Source organism: Urocampus carinirostris, chromosome 17 (assembly GCF_059441175.1).
Source record: "Urocampus carinirostris isolate Australia breed hairy pipefish chromosome 17, RoL_Ucar_1.0, whole genome shotgun sequence".
In the NCBI taxonomy this organism is placed as follows: Eukaryota; Metazoa; Chordata; class Actinopteri; order Syngnathiformes; family Syngnathidae; genus Urocampus; species Urocampus carinirostris.
In genome coordinates this window covers 22934339-22946963 of record NC_142365.1, presented here as the reverse complement: position 1 = coordinate 22946963, position 12625 = coordinate 22934339, and the positions used below count along the sequence as shown (strand labels likewise).

Sequence of the window (12625 nt, the reverse complement as noted above, 5' to 3'; positions counted from 1 at the left end):
ACCAAAAATAGATTCATTAGCATCAATAGAACAGTAAAATCAACAAACATTATGTGCATTTTGTTAAGTACATTCAGTGGTCAACTGCAAAGTATGTAACAAAAGTACTTAACGATTCTCAACAGTTTAAAATCAAATGTTTTTTTAAATTGATGTATGTCATTTTTAACGTTTTAACAACTGACATTTGTTCTTTGGACCGCATGGATTTAATTTTATATATGTTTGTCAGGCACAGTTTGGTGTAACGGTCAAGCTCTATTTTATTGCGAAATATACACGTATAAAATGTACCATGCGTGTCATGTAAACCGTATTGGCCTATATGTTACTTAAATCTTACCGAGGTGAGTAAGGAATTTTGTTCAACTGTCCGATTGTTCTCTTCATATGTTGGTACATAACCGAGGTACCAAGGTTTACTTTGCAAACTTTGCAAGTGGTCTTTTTATTGGAAGTGTCCAGGCTAAAATACTCTCAAACTTTTGAAGTTTTCATATGCTTACTTGATGTTGACACTGTCATTTCTGTATGTTACCACTATAGACAGAGACACAATTGCGCATGGACGACTCTTACCAGATTATAATCATGTAGACTCTATTGAAAAAACATACCTGGTGACCATAGTCGACAATGGAATTAATTGTCCACTATTCATCTTCATCAGTTTTTGTCGACACTTTAACTCATTGTTGCAGTCCTAGTTTCCTGCCTTATTTCCCTTAGGTTTTTTAGCAGGGCACAGGCAAATTCTAACCCTTTCCTTTTCTCTCAGTCCCTCCTCCACGCTTGTTTGGAGGGTCGACCTCTGTGGTCTGAAGAGGCCCCAATTAGTAAGACTAGTGGGCTTCCTGAAGGTCACTCCCAAAGTCTCAGTGTGAGAACAGAAGACTTTTTGATGTTTTAGGATTCGTGAGTTATCCTGAATGACCAAATTTTTTTTCTGCCAGTGTTAAATGCTTTTAAGAATCTGTGTCTTGACTTAGCCAGTGCATTTCTTTTCTGCCCTTATTAGAAGGGCGAAGACGCGATAATATCTACAAGATCCATGTGTCCTCAGCTCCAAAGTCTCCCGCTTTATCACCCCCATATGCGTCGGCTATCTAGTCCTGATTGATGGCGCCTTCCTTATTGCAGAAAACGTGGGTCGATGTCAGAAATTTGCTGCTATGTGCATTAATGCACTGCTCACTGGTGTAGACCTTTGAGCATGCCTCATCAGTCTTGAGTCACTAGATGGCTGCTGGAGATCTCTGTGATGCAAGGAAGTGGGGGGCGTTGTATATGCACTTTTTTTTAATTAGCCTAGCTTCACAAGGGAAAAGGGTTTCATTTGAGATGGGGGCTGATGAAAAAGCTTGACAAATAATTAGTAAGATGTTTCCATGTCCTAGGAAAATAAAATCAAGTTCAATTTATCGGCAAACTGAATTTAAAATCTCAGAGTTAGATTCGAAATTGGAGTTTGGACCTTTTTGACTAAAGGAGCCATGAATTAAAATGTTTAGATTTTCTTTTCAGTGATTGCCACAACATATATTTTAAGACATAATTCAACAGAGCTGCTAAACCTTATCTCTACACAAAAGCCAATTATTTCATATAATAATGGTTGACATTTCATTATTTTATAAAATATATTAAATAGTGACTTCAGATCGTTGATTCATTTTGACTATCATTTTTCCTCAAGTACAGTCTAAATGCCAACCCAAACACAAAGAAAAATGAAAATTTTATTTGAGCGTGTCTAAGATGCACATAATGGACGCGCATGATGACCGAGATAACAGAAGCTGCAATGATGACACAATCCAGGAAATGGCGGCTGCGAGGGAAAAAGTAAAAAATTCTGTACAGTTTCTTTAAAAGTAGAAATTCGCAACAGTGCTCCTGCAAGCTAGTGCTAGCAATGCAGTGTTGCACTCCCGGCCAAAATTTGTTATTTTTATTTCAGAGCCCGATGTTGTCATGAAAAGATCCACACCTGGCTCGCAAGATATTTGTTCCCGACCCCTGGTCTAGATCATGCTGCCGTGAATCTTACGTTTAGGAATTTTTGAATCTGTGTTTGTGAAGAAGTCATCACTATGGCACCATGACAACAGCATTACACAACCAAGTGCTTGTGCAGGCCCAAAGTTCAACAAACTGAGGGCCTTCAGAGCACCAGATGTTCCTATACAGACACGGGGGTGCGATATTTGCCATGCATGGCATGTGTTTGCCTGCTTTTTCTGCAGTCATTAGTTGGCTAACCATTGCATTGCCCCTGCGACCCGCTGACACTTGGCGTAAGAGCTGAGAGCTGGGAGAAGCACCCACAAACAAGCGTGTGGTGAAGGGAAAAACATGTTGTATGATTTGCCAGGGGCAAAGAGAACATTGCTCATATACAGGCGCACTGAAACGTTCTGGGAACTGGTTGGGTCCGGCTATACGCTAGACTGAATGTCAGAGCTGATACAAAAGCAGCTGACATTACAAATCGTTGGTAGGCCCAGTAAAGAGTTTGATCAGCATTTATTGAACACATGGATCAGGATTTTGATTCGGCATAGGCAGATTTGTTCGTCTTTGGCTGCAGGTCCAGGAGCAGCAAGTAATTTTGAAATTGAAATGTAATTTTCAGAAAGCAACAAAAATGAATCCAGCAAAAAATTAAACTCATAAAGTCCTCCCGCACATTAAAGTCAATTAGCACGGGGAATTTGTCATCAACGCCATTGGCAGCCGGCTGCGCTTTTTCAGCTTTTCTTTAAGTTGCCTAGGTCACGTGTTTTTAGATCATGTGACCACTTCGAGTCAAACAGCGATTCCGATGTCAACCACAAATTTACTACTGCACCAAAAAAAAAACCACAAATGAGAGCTATGTCATGTAAAACGACTTGGATGATACGAAATGGAAAATGCTACGTGTTTCGTAGATAACATCCCCTGCTGTTCAATTTGGTTGAGGACTTGATTTGAAGCTAAAATATTTTAAATATGCCGAGTGCGTAATAAATATTGAATAAAGTAATGTCAACCCTCCCGCGTTGCTCATGTTAAGTATTAAATGAATGATGTTGGCAAAAACATAACTTATTTCTCCTGTAGAAAAGCGTCTGAAATAGACTTCACTGCTGTGTTTTGTATTAAGAGTGCATGAATTGTGGAAAAGATCAGCTTGCCGTTTTCCTTTGTGCCCCACACACTTGAGGATTTTTTTGACTAACTCAATCATGTTTGACACTCGAAGCAGGCAGTATTTCGCCGATTTTCTTACAAAAAGTGCCCGTGCTCACCTGACGCCAGAAACAAAATACCGATCGCCAGGGGTAGCGCACGCCAAGGCCAATGGCACCAGGTATCCGCGGTGCTTAAGGGCTCGGAAAATTTGACAAGAGTATTTGATTTTCAACCTTTCATCAGTCACTTATGTTGAAAGATTTGAATCCATCCATCCGTCATCTGCACCGCTTATCCTCAGTAGGGTCGCGGGGGTGCTGGAGCCGATACCAGCTATCTTCGGGCAGGGGACACCCTGAACTGGTTGCCAGCCAGTCGCAGGGCACACAGGGATGGACAATTCGCTTGCTCATTCATACCTAGGGACAATTTAGATCGGCCAATTAACCTGATATGCATGTTTTTGGAATGTGGGAGGGAACTGGAGTGCCCGGAGGAAACCCACGCAAGCACGGGTAGAACATGCCAACTCCACACAGGAGGTTCGATCTCATGACCTCAGAACTGTGCCGCACACACGCTAACCACTGATCCGCCTTTCTGCCCAAGATTCGACTCAAGTTTGAATAATGAACCCCACAGGATACCAGGGCTGCGACTAAGGACTATTTTTTTAACAGCCGACTATTGAAACGATACGTTGAAAAATTGGATAACAATTGATTAAATAAAACAAAAATTACATGCACCCGATCAACTTACTGTTAACACTATCATTTCTGTATGTTGCTGCTCAAGACAGAGATGCTATTGCGCATGAGAGACTTTAAGCAGAGATTTTAATCATATAAGATGTCTCTCACTCTTCCCGTAATAATTTTCAAGCAAAACAAAATTGTCATAGAAGATTGCCATACTACATAATATTGTTAGGAAATTGTTAAGGATTGTTAAGGTTGACTTTAACTTTAAGAAATGTATATGACAAGCTACGTTTATTTTCATTACCCACCCCAGTTAAATAAATGTGCACTCTGATAAGAAACATCTGGAAAGAAAGGTGGTCTTTGTAGTGTCTATCTGTGGATTAGCTAGCTATGGGAAAACGGCAGCTTTGATAGTGTGTTTATAAAGTACTCAAAGGATAGACATAAGCTGTGGGAACACCTGGACAGAGAGGAAATGGTACAGGAGGTATTGGTGGTGTCAGTTCTGCTTTTGGATCTATACCAAGCAAACCACACACGCTTGTGATGTGCAGGCAAACAGAGAATAGCCCTGAATCTCAATCAACAGCACTTAACAAAGAAGTCCTGTTTCTCGCTCTAACCGGAGACTCAATTTGTCACATTCGGTGTTCGATTTCTCATAAGCACTTTGACTGAGCGAGGCGAAGCATGTTGAAGGAGAAACGCAAAACGGATGCGCTTGTTAACCAATTAACTCATTCCCATCATGATTTAGGCCTTCCAAATGGAATGTTTTCATTTTTTATTTCCATTTTGTTTTTGTATTTAGGGCAGGATGGTGGGTACTGAAGTCAGACCAGTTGAGAACCACACTAGTAGACCATACGTCTCATTTTAGTATTTTTCAACAATTGATCAGGTAGGCCCTCAGCTTGTAGCTTATATTTTTATTTGGCCCTTCCACCTGTTTGACTTTGTCACCCCTCTTGCAGAGCATATTTCTGAGAGTTGAATTAACAGCCTGGGGAAATCAATATATTATTATTTTCTCTCCTGGTGGATCCAAAGGCCATGTGCCGTATACGTGTTTGCATGCTATTTCTTTTCTTACACAAACGGACGTGAATTTACTTCGATTTTTTTCCCTTCTGCTCCAACTGCAATTAGGCAATCCATAGAAGCACATTGGAGTTGTAAACAAGTTTATGAAACATCCGTCTGAAGTGCGGTGACTATATCACGCAACACTCCTGTGCACACACTGCAGCATAACATCTGTTCACCGGTGTTGCTGGGAACATGGCCTTACCAAACCCCCTCAGTCCAGCATCTGACACCATGTGACTTGGCTCATTGTTGTTCGTTGTGATGGTCGTTTTGAAGTTGAGACAAAGCAGTTTGCTGTTTACAAAATAACCGGGTTAGAATGTCAAAAGACTGACTAATTGGTATTATAGCTTGCAATGTGTCTAAGAGTAATTGTTATCTAAATAGCTGTCACCAGCTCGTTTTTTTTTTCCTCAGAAATTTATTAACAGGTCAAATTTCCCCTAAAGGGCATTGAAGCTAATCACGGGCGATAGCACCGGTACATTACAGGATGGAGAAAAGTGTTATTGATATGCTTCCACCATGTTTAACGTCATCTTGCAGTAACAATCAGTGAGATGTAAACTGATTGAACTACAAATATTACAGGTTTAGCATGCTAGGACTTTCCTTACTCATGCTTTGTATGTTATCTTGCTTGCTTTATTTATGCATGTTTTCAGGGCTCTTGGTGATGCTTTTTAAGTGCAGTCACTTAAACGCGTATGAATATTTTATTGCCCAAGATGTGTATTTCATTTTGTTTAAAATGTTTTAGACGCCTAAAACTTGGGCCGTTTTCCTAAACCCGTTTCAAATTACTTTTAAATTGACCCCAAACTGTTTTTGTCTACCTTATTAGAGCAACCTTTAAAGTTACGTCGTTTTGTACAAAATTACCTCTAAAAGTGAGTCACATTCCCATAAAAGGTTTTTTTTTTTTTCATTTGTAGGGTAAACCCCCACAAATTGAAAAGAATAACACAAACACTGACATTTAACAAGTTGTATATTTTCAAGCTGTTATATATACACAAACTATTTGCGGGTTAGTGTTATAACCAATGTACCACATTTTGGGTTGATTTGTTTCTAACCACAGAATATATTTTTTGGACAAAAAAAAAATAAAAAGCTAAAAAAAAATTGAACTTGTATGTTTGAGACAACCCCTCCAACATGTATTTATTAAAATAACAATTTGTTTTAATGTCGCACATAGTCACGTACTTGGTTTATACAAACGTAAAAATATGTTTTGTAATGAATAAAACAGCCGTCAGAATAGCTGTACTTTTGCCAAAAAGAATATAAAAAGAAAATATTTTGTTAAATGTATTGTTTTTATCTCACAAAGTCCATTTAGTCAGTCCGTGTTCTTAGTTTATTTTTTCAAGGATTATGGGTCGTAAAATGGACGAGATTCAAAGAGTTAACCTGTGCTTATTCTGGTTTTGCAACATTTTAACTTCATTTACCCTGCTTGACCTAAAGGGATGGGCGATTATCTTTTTCTTCTACACCCAAACCCAACAACCGTTGAATTCCCTCGCCAATTTTCTGGGCTACAATGCATTTTAGTTTTAAAAACGTCTCGTTCTCAGATGGGGTCATCTTGACGACAACGCTAGCACTAAAAAACATCCCTTCTGTCCGTTTGGGACGGGTCATATTCACGTGTCAACACCGAACACTTAACAGACGTAAGCATCTGCATGTGTTTTCACAGATAACCACTTCATTGTTTACATACAAATGAGACACCCCGTTCAGATGTTTGTGCTTTCAGGCTGCAAATGGAATGTCTGTTCAGTCAGTTGTAAACTGACCCTCAGTGTGATGACTGTTGTGTTTAGTTCGGGCTATTCAAACCTGTGACAACTCCCAACTATTTTCAAACACAGAACCTCAGGCGTCAGGAAAGATTCAAAGACTGACTGTCCTTTTCTTTCTTGTCACATTTTTGCTTTTAAAGTGAAGTGTACATTTAATTTAGGGGGACTTCTGCGATCATGCTCGCATTCTGGACATAAAGCAATGAACCTTTTTTCCACTCTTGAGTCTGTCCACCTGACCTTGCCCAGAATGCATTTCTGAGCACACTTCCTTTGCCTTCTACATTTTCAGAAGACATTTGCTCTATTTAAGTGGCGATCATGTAGGCGAGCCAATGTTGAAGAGAACACCACAAATGGCTGTCCAGAAGGGTTGGTCTGAAAGAAAGGGAATAGAAACGTTCAAGAAGGTTTTTACGGTAAGCATTGAGAGCATGGACTGATCTAAAATAGAACTTTTTAACATTTTATTATGTTATGGACATATATTTTTGAAATTCTTACCTCACGACAAGCTTGCAGCAAAGACTATTGGCTGTGCTTGAAACTTTTCCAGTTATCTTTTGAAAGCCTTGTATATGTAAGTGGTCTTCCGGAACACTTCTTATGGACATCCTGAACAATTTAATCAGCTTCACATGTACAGTGGTACCTCCACTTACAAAACTCTTACATACAAAAGTTGCAGGTTACAAATCACCTTAACAGGAAAATATTGCCTCTTGTTACAGATGCGTTTCAGAATACAGTCAAAAATACAGTCCAGTACGCACTGTCATACGCCACTTCCAGACCTTTACCTGGTATTCCGATGCGTATGCGTGAATCCCTGCATGCTGTTCGTTTCCCCTTCCCGCTCTGTAAAAAGTCTACTGTATGGTAGCGCTATGAAGAACTCACTCACAATAGACACCACGAAAGACATGCAGAATAGTGGACAAGGAAAAAATGATTAGCACATTTACATTCAAAAGGCATCTACAGTATACTTATAAATGTTTCAGGTTACAAAGCTACTCCTAGAACGAATTAAATTCGTAAGTAGAGGTACCACTGTATCTCGAATTCAAGTGATGGTAACTTGTGTTGTTCGTTTTTTTTGTTAAACTCCCTCTTAAATTGTTTTATTTTTTAACTTCAACTGCTTTCTCATACTTTCAGTATCATTTTAGAATGAATTCCCTTTCTTCAAAGTCAAGTCTAGTTGCCATCACTCCGTTCAATGGGTTTAGTCTTTATAGAAAGAGGAAAGAAATTGAGTAATCAGCTAGTAAAATGTGTACAGATGTTTTTAGTACACCCTCTATAACTTGTCCTACTCAACTCTTTGCCATTCATCCAAGCTGCACCCCAAAACGCATTTTATCACCACAGTCATTGCTGATCAGCCCCTCCTCTGCACCTATTGATGGCGTAACTGCAAGCCTACGCTCCACAGTGCTCTTGCACACCGTAATAACAACAAAATATACGGAGGGCTTTACGTGAATGTGCCGACAACCTTTATCGATGCAGTTGAGAAGCTGAGAATCACCAGCATTTTTCCCAAAATATTTTTTCCTTGCATTGAACCGAGGTCCTGCAGGAACCATGCTCTCTTGTGTTTTCGGCAATCCCTTGTAATACTTTAATTCGAATTTTTTTTTTAAGTTTTTAAAACTAAAGCGCATTGAGACAAGTTTCCATCAGATATGTTTGGACCTCTCCAAAGTGCATCTTAACGATTTGTTCAGTGATTCTTTATCCTACGTTGTTCCTTGGTTGTAGTTGTTTTGTGAACGGAATTTGTTTTTCAGAGTGGTGATATGCGTAGCAATGACATTTTATCAGGTCGGGACCTGTTAAAATCCAGCAATTTTTTTTTCACCCAAAATTTTTGTAGGATCTCCTAAAGGGATTACAAAAGACTCTTTTTATTCAATTAGGCATCGAACGTTTAGTGTTCCTCCCCATGATAATGCAAATATATTTTTTTTGTGGTTTGAACAAATTTATTGACACTAATAACAGCAAACAAACAATGTGAGGTTTTAACAACCCTTCTCGGCAATCTTAACAGCAATCAAGCATATTCACAATTTCATTATGTAATATCTTTGATAGTGTCAATAGATCCGTCCGGTTTGAACAAATTCATTGAGACTAATAACAGCAAACAAACAATGTGAGGTTTGAACAACCCTTCTCGACAATCTTAACAGCAATCAATATGTTCCAAAATATTACATGTGCCATGGCTCTCAAGAAATTAAATTTCAAAGTAGACAGTTTGACCTCATAGTTCCTAGAGCTGTGATGTCACTTGATGACAAAGAGAATCAAAACAGACAGCAATTGTAGTAATCAGCGAACGCATTTAATTTCCGCTATGAATTATTGGAACTTGCTCTCTGTTTCGCTGGGGGGCTGTTAATTGTCAGAGTTACGCGCTTTCATCCTCAAAGGGTAAGTTTACCTGCCGTCTTGTACAGCGTGGGTACCTTTTATGCCCTCGCCTCCTTTTATGCATGTGATTTTGGTTTTTTTTGGCTGTGTCTTGCAAATAATATAATATTGCCTGGATAGCTCCCCTTTGGCGAGCACGCTCCCTAAGGCTTCCAGTTTTGTTTGGTCTCGGTAAGCACCGTTAGCAGTCAGCTAGCTGGATTGCTTGCCATGCTCATTGTTTTTTTTCTCCCGAAGGGGTTTGTTTTTTTGTTGGTAGTTTGTTTGTTGTTGGCTGGCGGTTATCCTGGCTGCTTACTGCATGTTTTCAGTCAGCCATGATCATTTGGTATATTTACAGCTCAGTTCATCTTTGTTACCGTGGTAGTTTTTTGTTGTTGTTTCCCTGTTATCCTGGCTGCATACTATTGGTCGGCCAGCCTTCCGTTTTTCTGCCAATCTGTCCCGGTTAGCCGTTTTTAGTAGCCAGCTAGCCTGCCGTGTCCCACTTGGTTTAGCCTGTTAGCTCTGTGTTATTTTTGCCAGTTTGCCTTATGATAACATTGCCACCACCTGTGACACAACACCTAGGCATTCTCCCCCCAAAAATACCTGCACTTGGGTTAAAACACTAAAAACCTTTTCCGCTGCTTAACATGTAAACCAATATGGTAACTGGCTTGCTAATTGGTGCTGGTGTTCTTCGCATGGCGTCAAAGCTCAGGAGTTCAAAAAGGAGACACTGTACACAAAATGCGGAAAATAATTAGAATATACCAATGATGTTTATATCTAATTTTATATATATATATATCTCATCTCATCTCATCAGCTGCACCGCTTATCCTCAGTAGGGTCGCGGGGGTGCTGGAGCCCATCCCAGCAATCATCGGGCAGTGGGCAGGGGACACCCTGAACTGGTTGCCAGCCAATCGCAGGGCACACGGGGACGGACAACTCACTCGCTCATTCACACCAAGGGACAATTTGGACCGGCCAATTCACCTGAAATGCATGTTTTTGGAATGTGGGAGGAAACCGGAGTGCCCGGAGGAAACCCACGCATATGTACAGTGCATCCGGAAAGTATTCACAGCGCTTCACTTTTTCCACATTTTGTTATGTTAAAGCCTCATTCCAAATTGTATTAATTTAATCTCTTATCTCAAAATTCTACACAAAATACTCCATTATGACAATGTGAAAAAGGTTTTTTTTTACTTTTTTTGAATTTATTAAAAATGGAAAACTAAGAAATCACATTTACATAAGTATTCACAGCCTTTGCTTAATACTTTGTTGATCCACCTTTGGCAGCAAATAGAGCCTCAAGTATTTTTGAATATGATCCCACAAGTTTAGCACACCTATCTTTAGGCAGTTTTGCCCATTCTTCTTTGCAATAAGTCTCAAGCTCAATCAGGTTGGATGGGAGACGTTTGTGCACAGCCATTTTCAGATCTCTCCAGTCTGGACTCTGGCTGGGCCACTCCAGGACATTCACGGAGTGTTTCTGAAGCCAATCTTTTAAGATCTTGGCTGTGTGCTTTGGGTCGTTGTCCTGCTGAAAAATGAACCTTCGCCCCAGCCTGAGGTCAAGAGCGCTCTGGAGCAGGTTTTCATCCAGGATATCTCTATATATTGCTGAATTCATTTTTCCTTCTATCCTGACTAGTCTGCCAGTTCCTGCTGCTGAAAAACATCCCCACAGCATGATGCTGCCACCACCATGCTTCACTGTAGGGATGTTATTGGCCTGGTGATGAGCGGTGCCTGGTCTCCTCCAAACATGGCGCCTGGCATTCACACCAAAGAGTTCAATCTTTGTCTCACCAGACCAGAGAATTTTGTTTCTCATGGTCTGAGAGTCATTCAGGTGCTTTTTGGCAAATTCCGGACGGGCTTTCATGTTCCTTTTACTAAGGAGTGGCTTTTGTCTGGCCACTCTACCATACAGGCCTGATTGGTGGATTGCTGCAGAGATGGTTTTCCTTCTGGAAGGCTCTCCTCTCTCCACAGAAGAATGCTGGAGCTCTGACAGAGTGACCATCGGGTCCTTGGTCACCTCCCTGACTAAGGCCCTTCTTCCCCGATTGCTCAGTTTAGAAGGCCGGCCAGCTCTAGGAAGAGTCCTGGTGGTTCCAAATGTCTTCCATCTATGAATAATGGAGGCCACTGTGCTCATTGGGACCTTCAAAGCAGCAGAAATTTTTCTGTATCCTTCCCCAGATTTGTGCCTCAAGACAATCTTGTCTCGCAGGTCTACAGACAGTTCTTTTGACTTCATGCTTGGTGTTTGTGCTCTGACATGCACACTCAACTGTGGGACCTTATATAGACAGGTGTGTGCCTTCCAAGTCTTGTCCAATCAACTGAATTTACTGCAGGTGGACTCAAATTAAGCTGTAGAAAGATCTCAAGGATGATCAGTGGAAAAAAAGATGCACCTGAGCTCAATTTTGAGCTTCATGGCAAAGGCTGTGAGCACTTGTGTAAATGTGATTTCTTAGTTTTCTATTTTTAATAATTTCAAAAAAAGTAAAAAAAAAAAAAAACTTATTCACATTGTCATAAAGGAGTATTTTGTGTAGAATTTTGAGATAAGAGATTAAATTAATACAATTTGGAATGAGGCTGTAACATAACAAAATGTGGAAAAAGTGAAGCGCTGTGAATACTTTCCGGATGCACTGTAAATATATATATATATATATATATATGAGAGAGATAGATGGATATATATATTATGCAAAAAACATGTATTTTCTCACATTTTGTATGTTTTAGAATTTGTGTATCACTTTAAAGTTCATCAATACTTGACTGGTGAAGAACGAGATGTAAGTGAATGATTTTGTCTAAGTAGCTGTCAAGGTGGCTTACTTTAGTTCAGGCACTGTTTCTTTGCCTCTAACTTTTTGTCAACAGTTCCTAATCTGCTATTTAATAACTGAAACTTAAATGGTAATTGGTAAATGGTTTGCATTCATATAGCGCTTTTCAAGTCAATGAAGTTAACAGTTTAACAGCATGGTTGTTTGATCACTCTGTATGGTGGAGAAAGTGCCATAATATGATTCCACATTCCCTCATTTTCACATGACTTTTTCAAATTGAATTTAAGTAATTTACAACTTTTTAGATAATCATGCTGTAAGTATAGTTTGAAAGCAAACCTTTAGTCAGGGATATTTTTGAATGTGTGCAAGTCATCAAGTTTTGATTTTTTTTTTTTCCATATTCAGAAAACCCTACCCTGCTTTGCCTTTGACTGGTTTGAAATTTATTTTTAATTACTGCTTGAAAAAGACGACCAAAGCTCATTGTATTGTATTTTTTTAACATACTCCAAATTGCAAGTTATTTCTATTTTGATATAATATTTGAGCGATCTAGGGACAGAAAAAAAAA

General features: G+C 39.6%; 1 protein-coding gene across 4 annotated transcripts in view; it reads left to right on the top strand.

The window, feature by feature from the left end:
* fam222ba (family with sequence similarity 222 member Ba) overlaps nt 1-12625 on the top strand; it is a 66396-nt gene that overhangs the window by 29115 nt on the left and 24656 nt on the right. The window contains exon 1 of one of the 4 annotated variants that reach the window (XM_088321063.1): nt 7084-7209. The exons of 2 other annotated variants lie outside the window; for them this stretch is intronic. The gene's annotated coding sequence lies outside the window, so the exon portion shown is untranslated. Of the gene's footprint in view, nt 1-7083; nt 7210-9144; nt 9236-12625 lie in introns of those variants that run through there. One more of the 4 variants, XM_088321060.1, reaches the window with a different exon arrangement.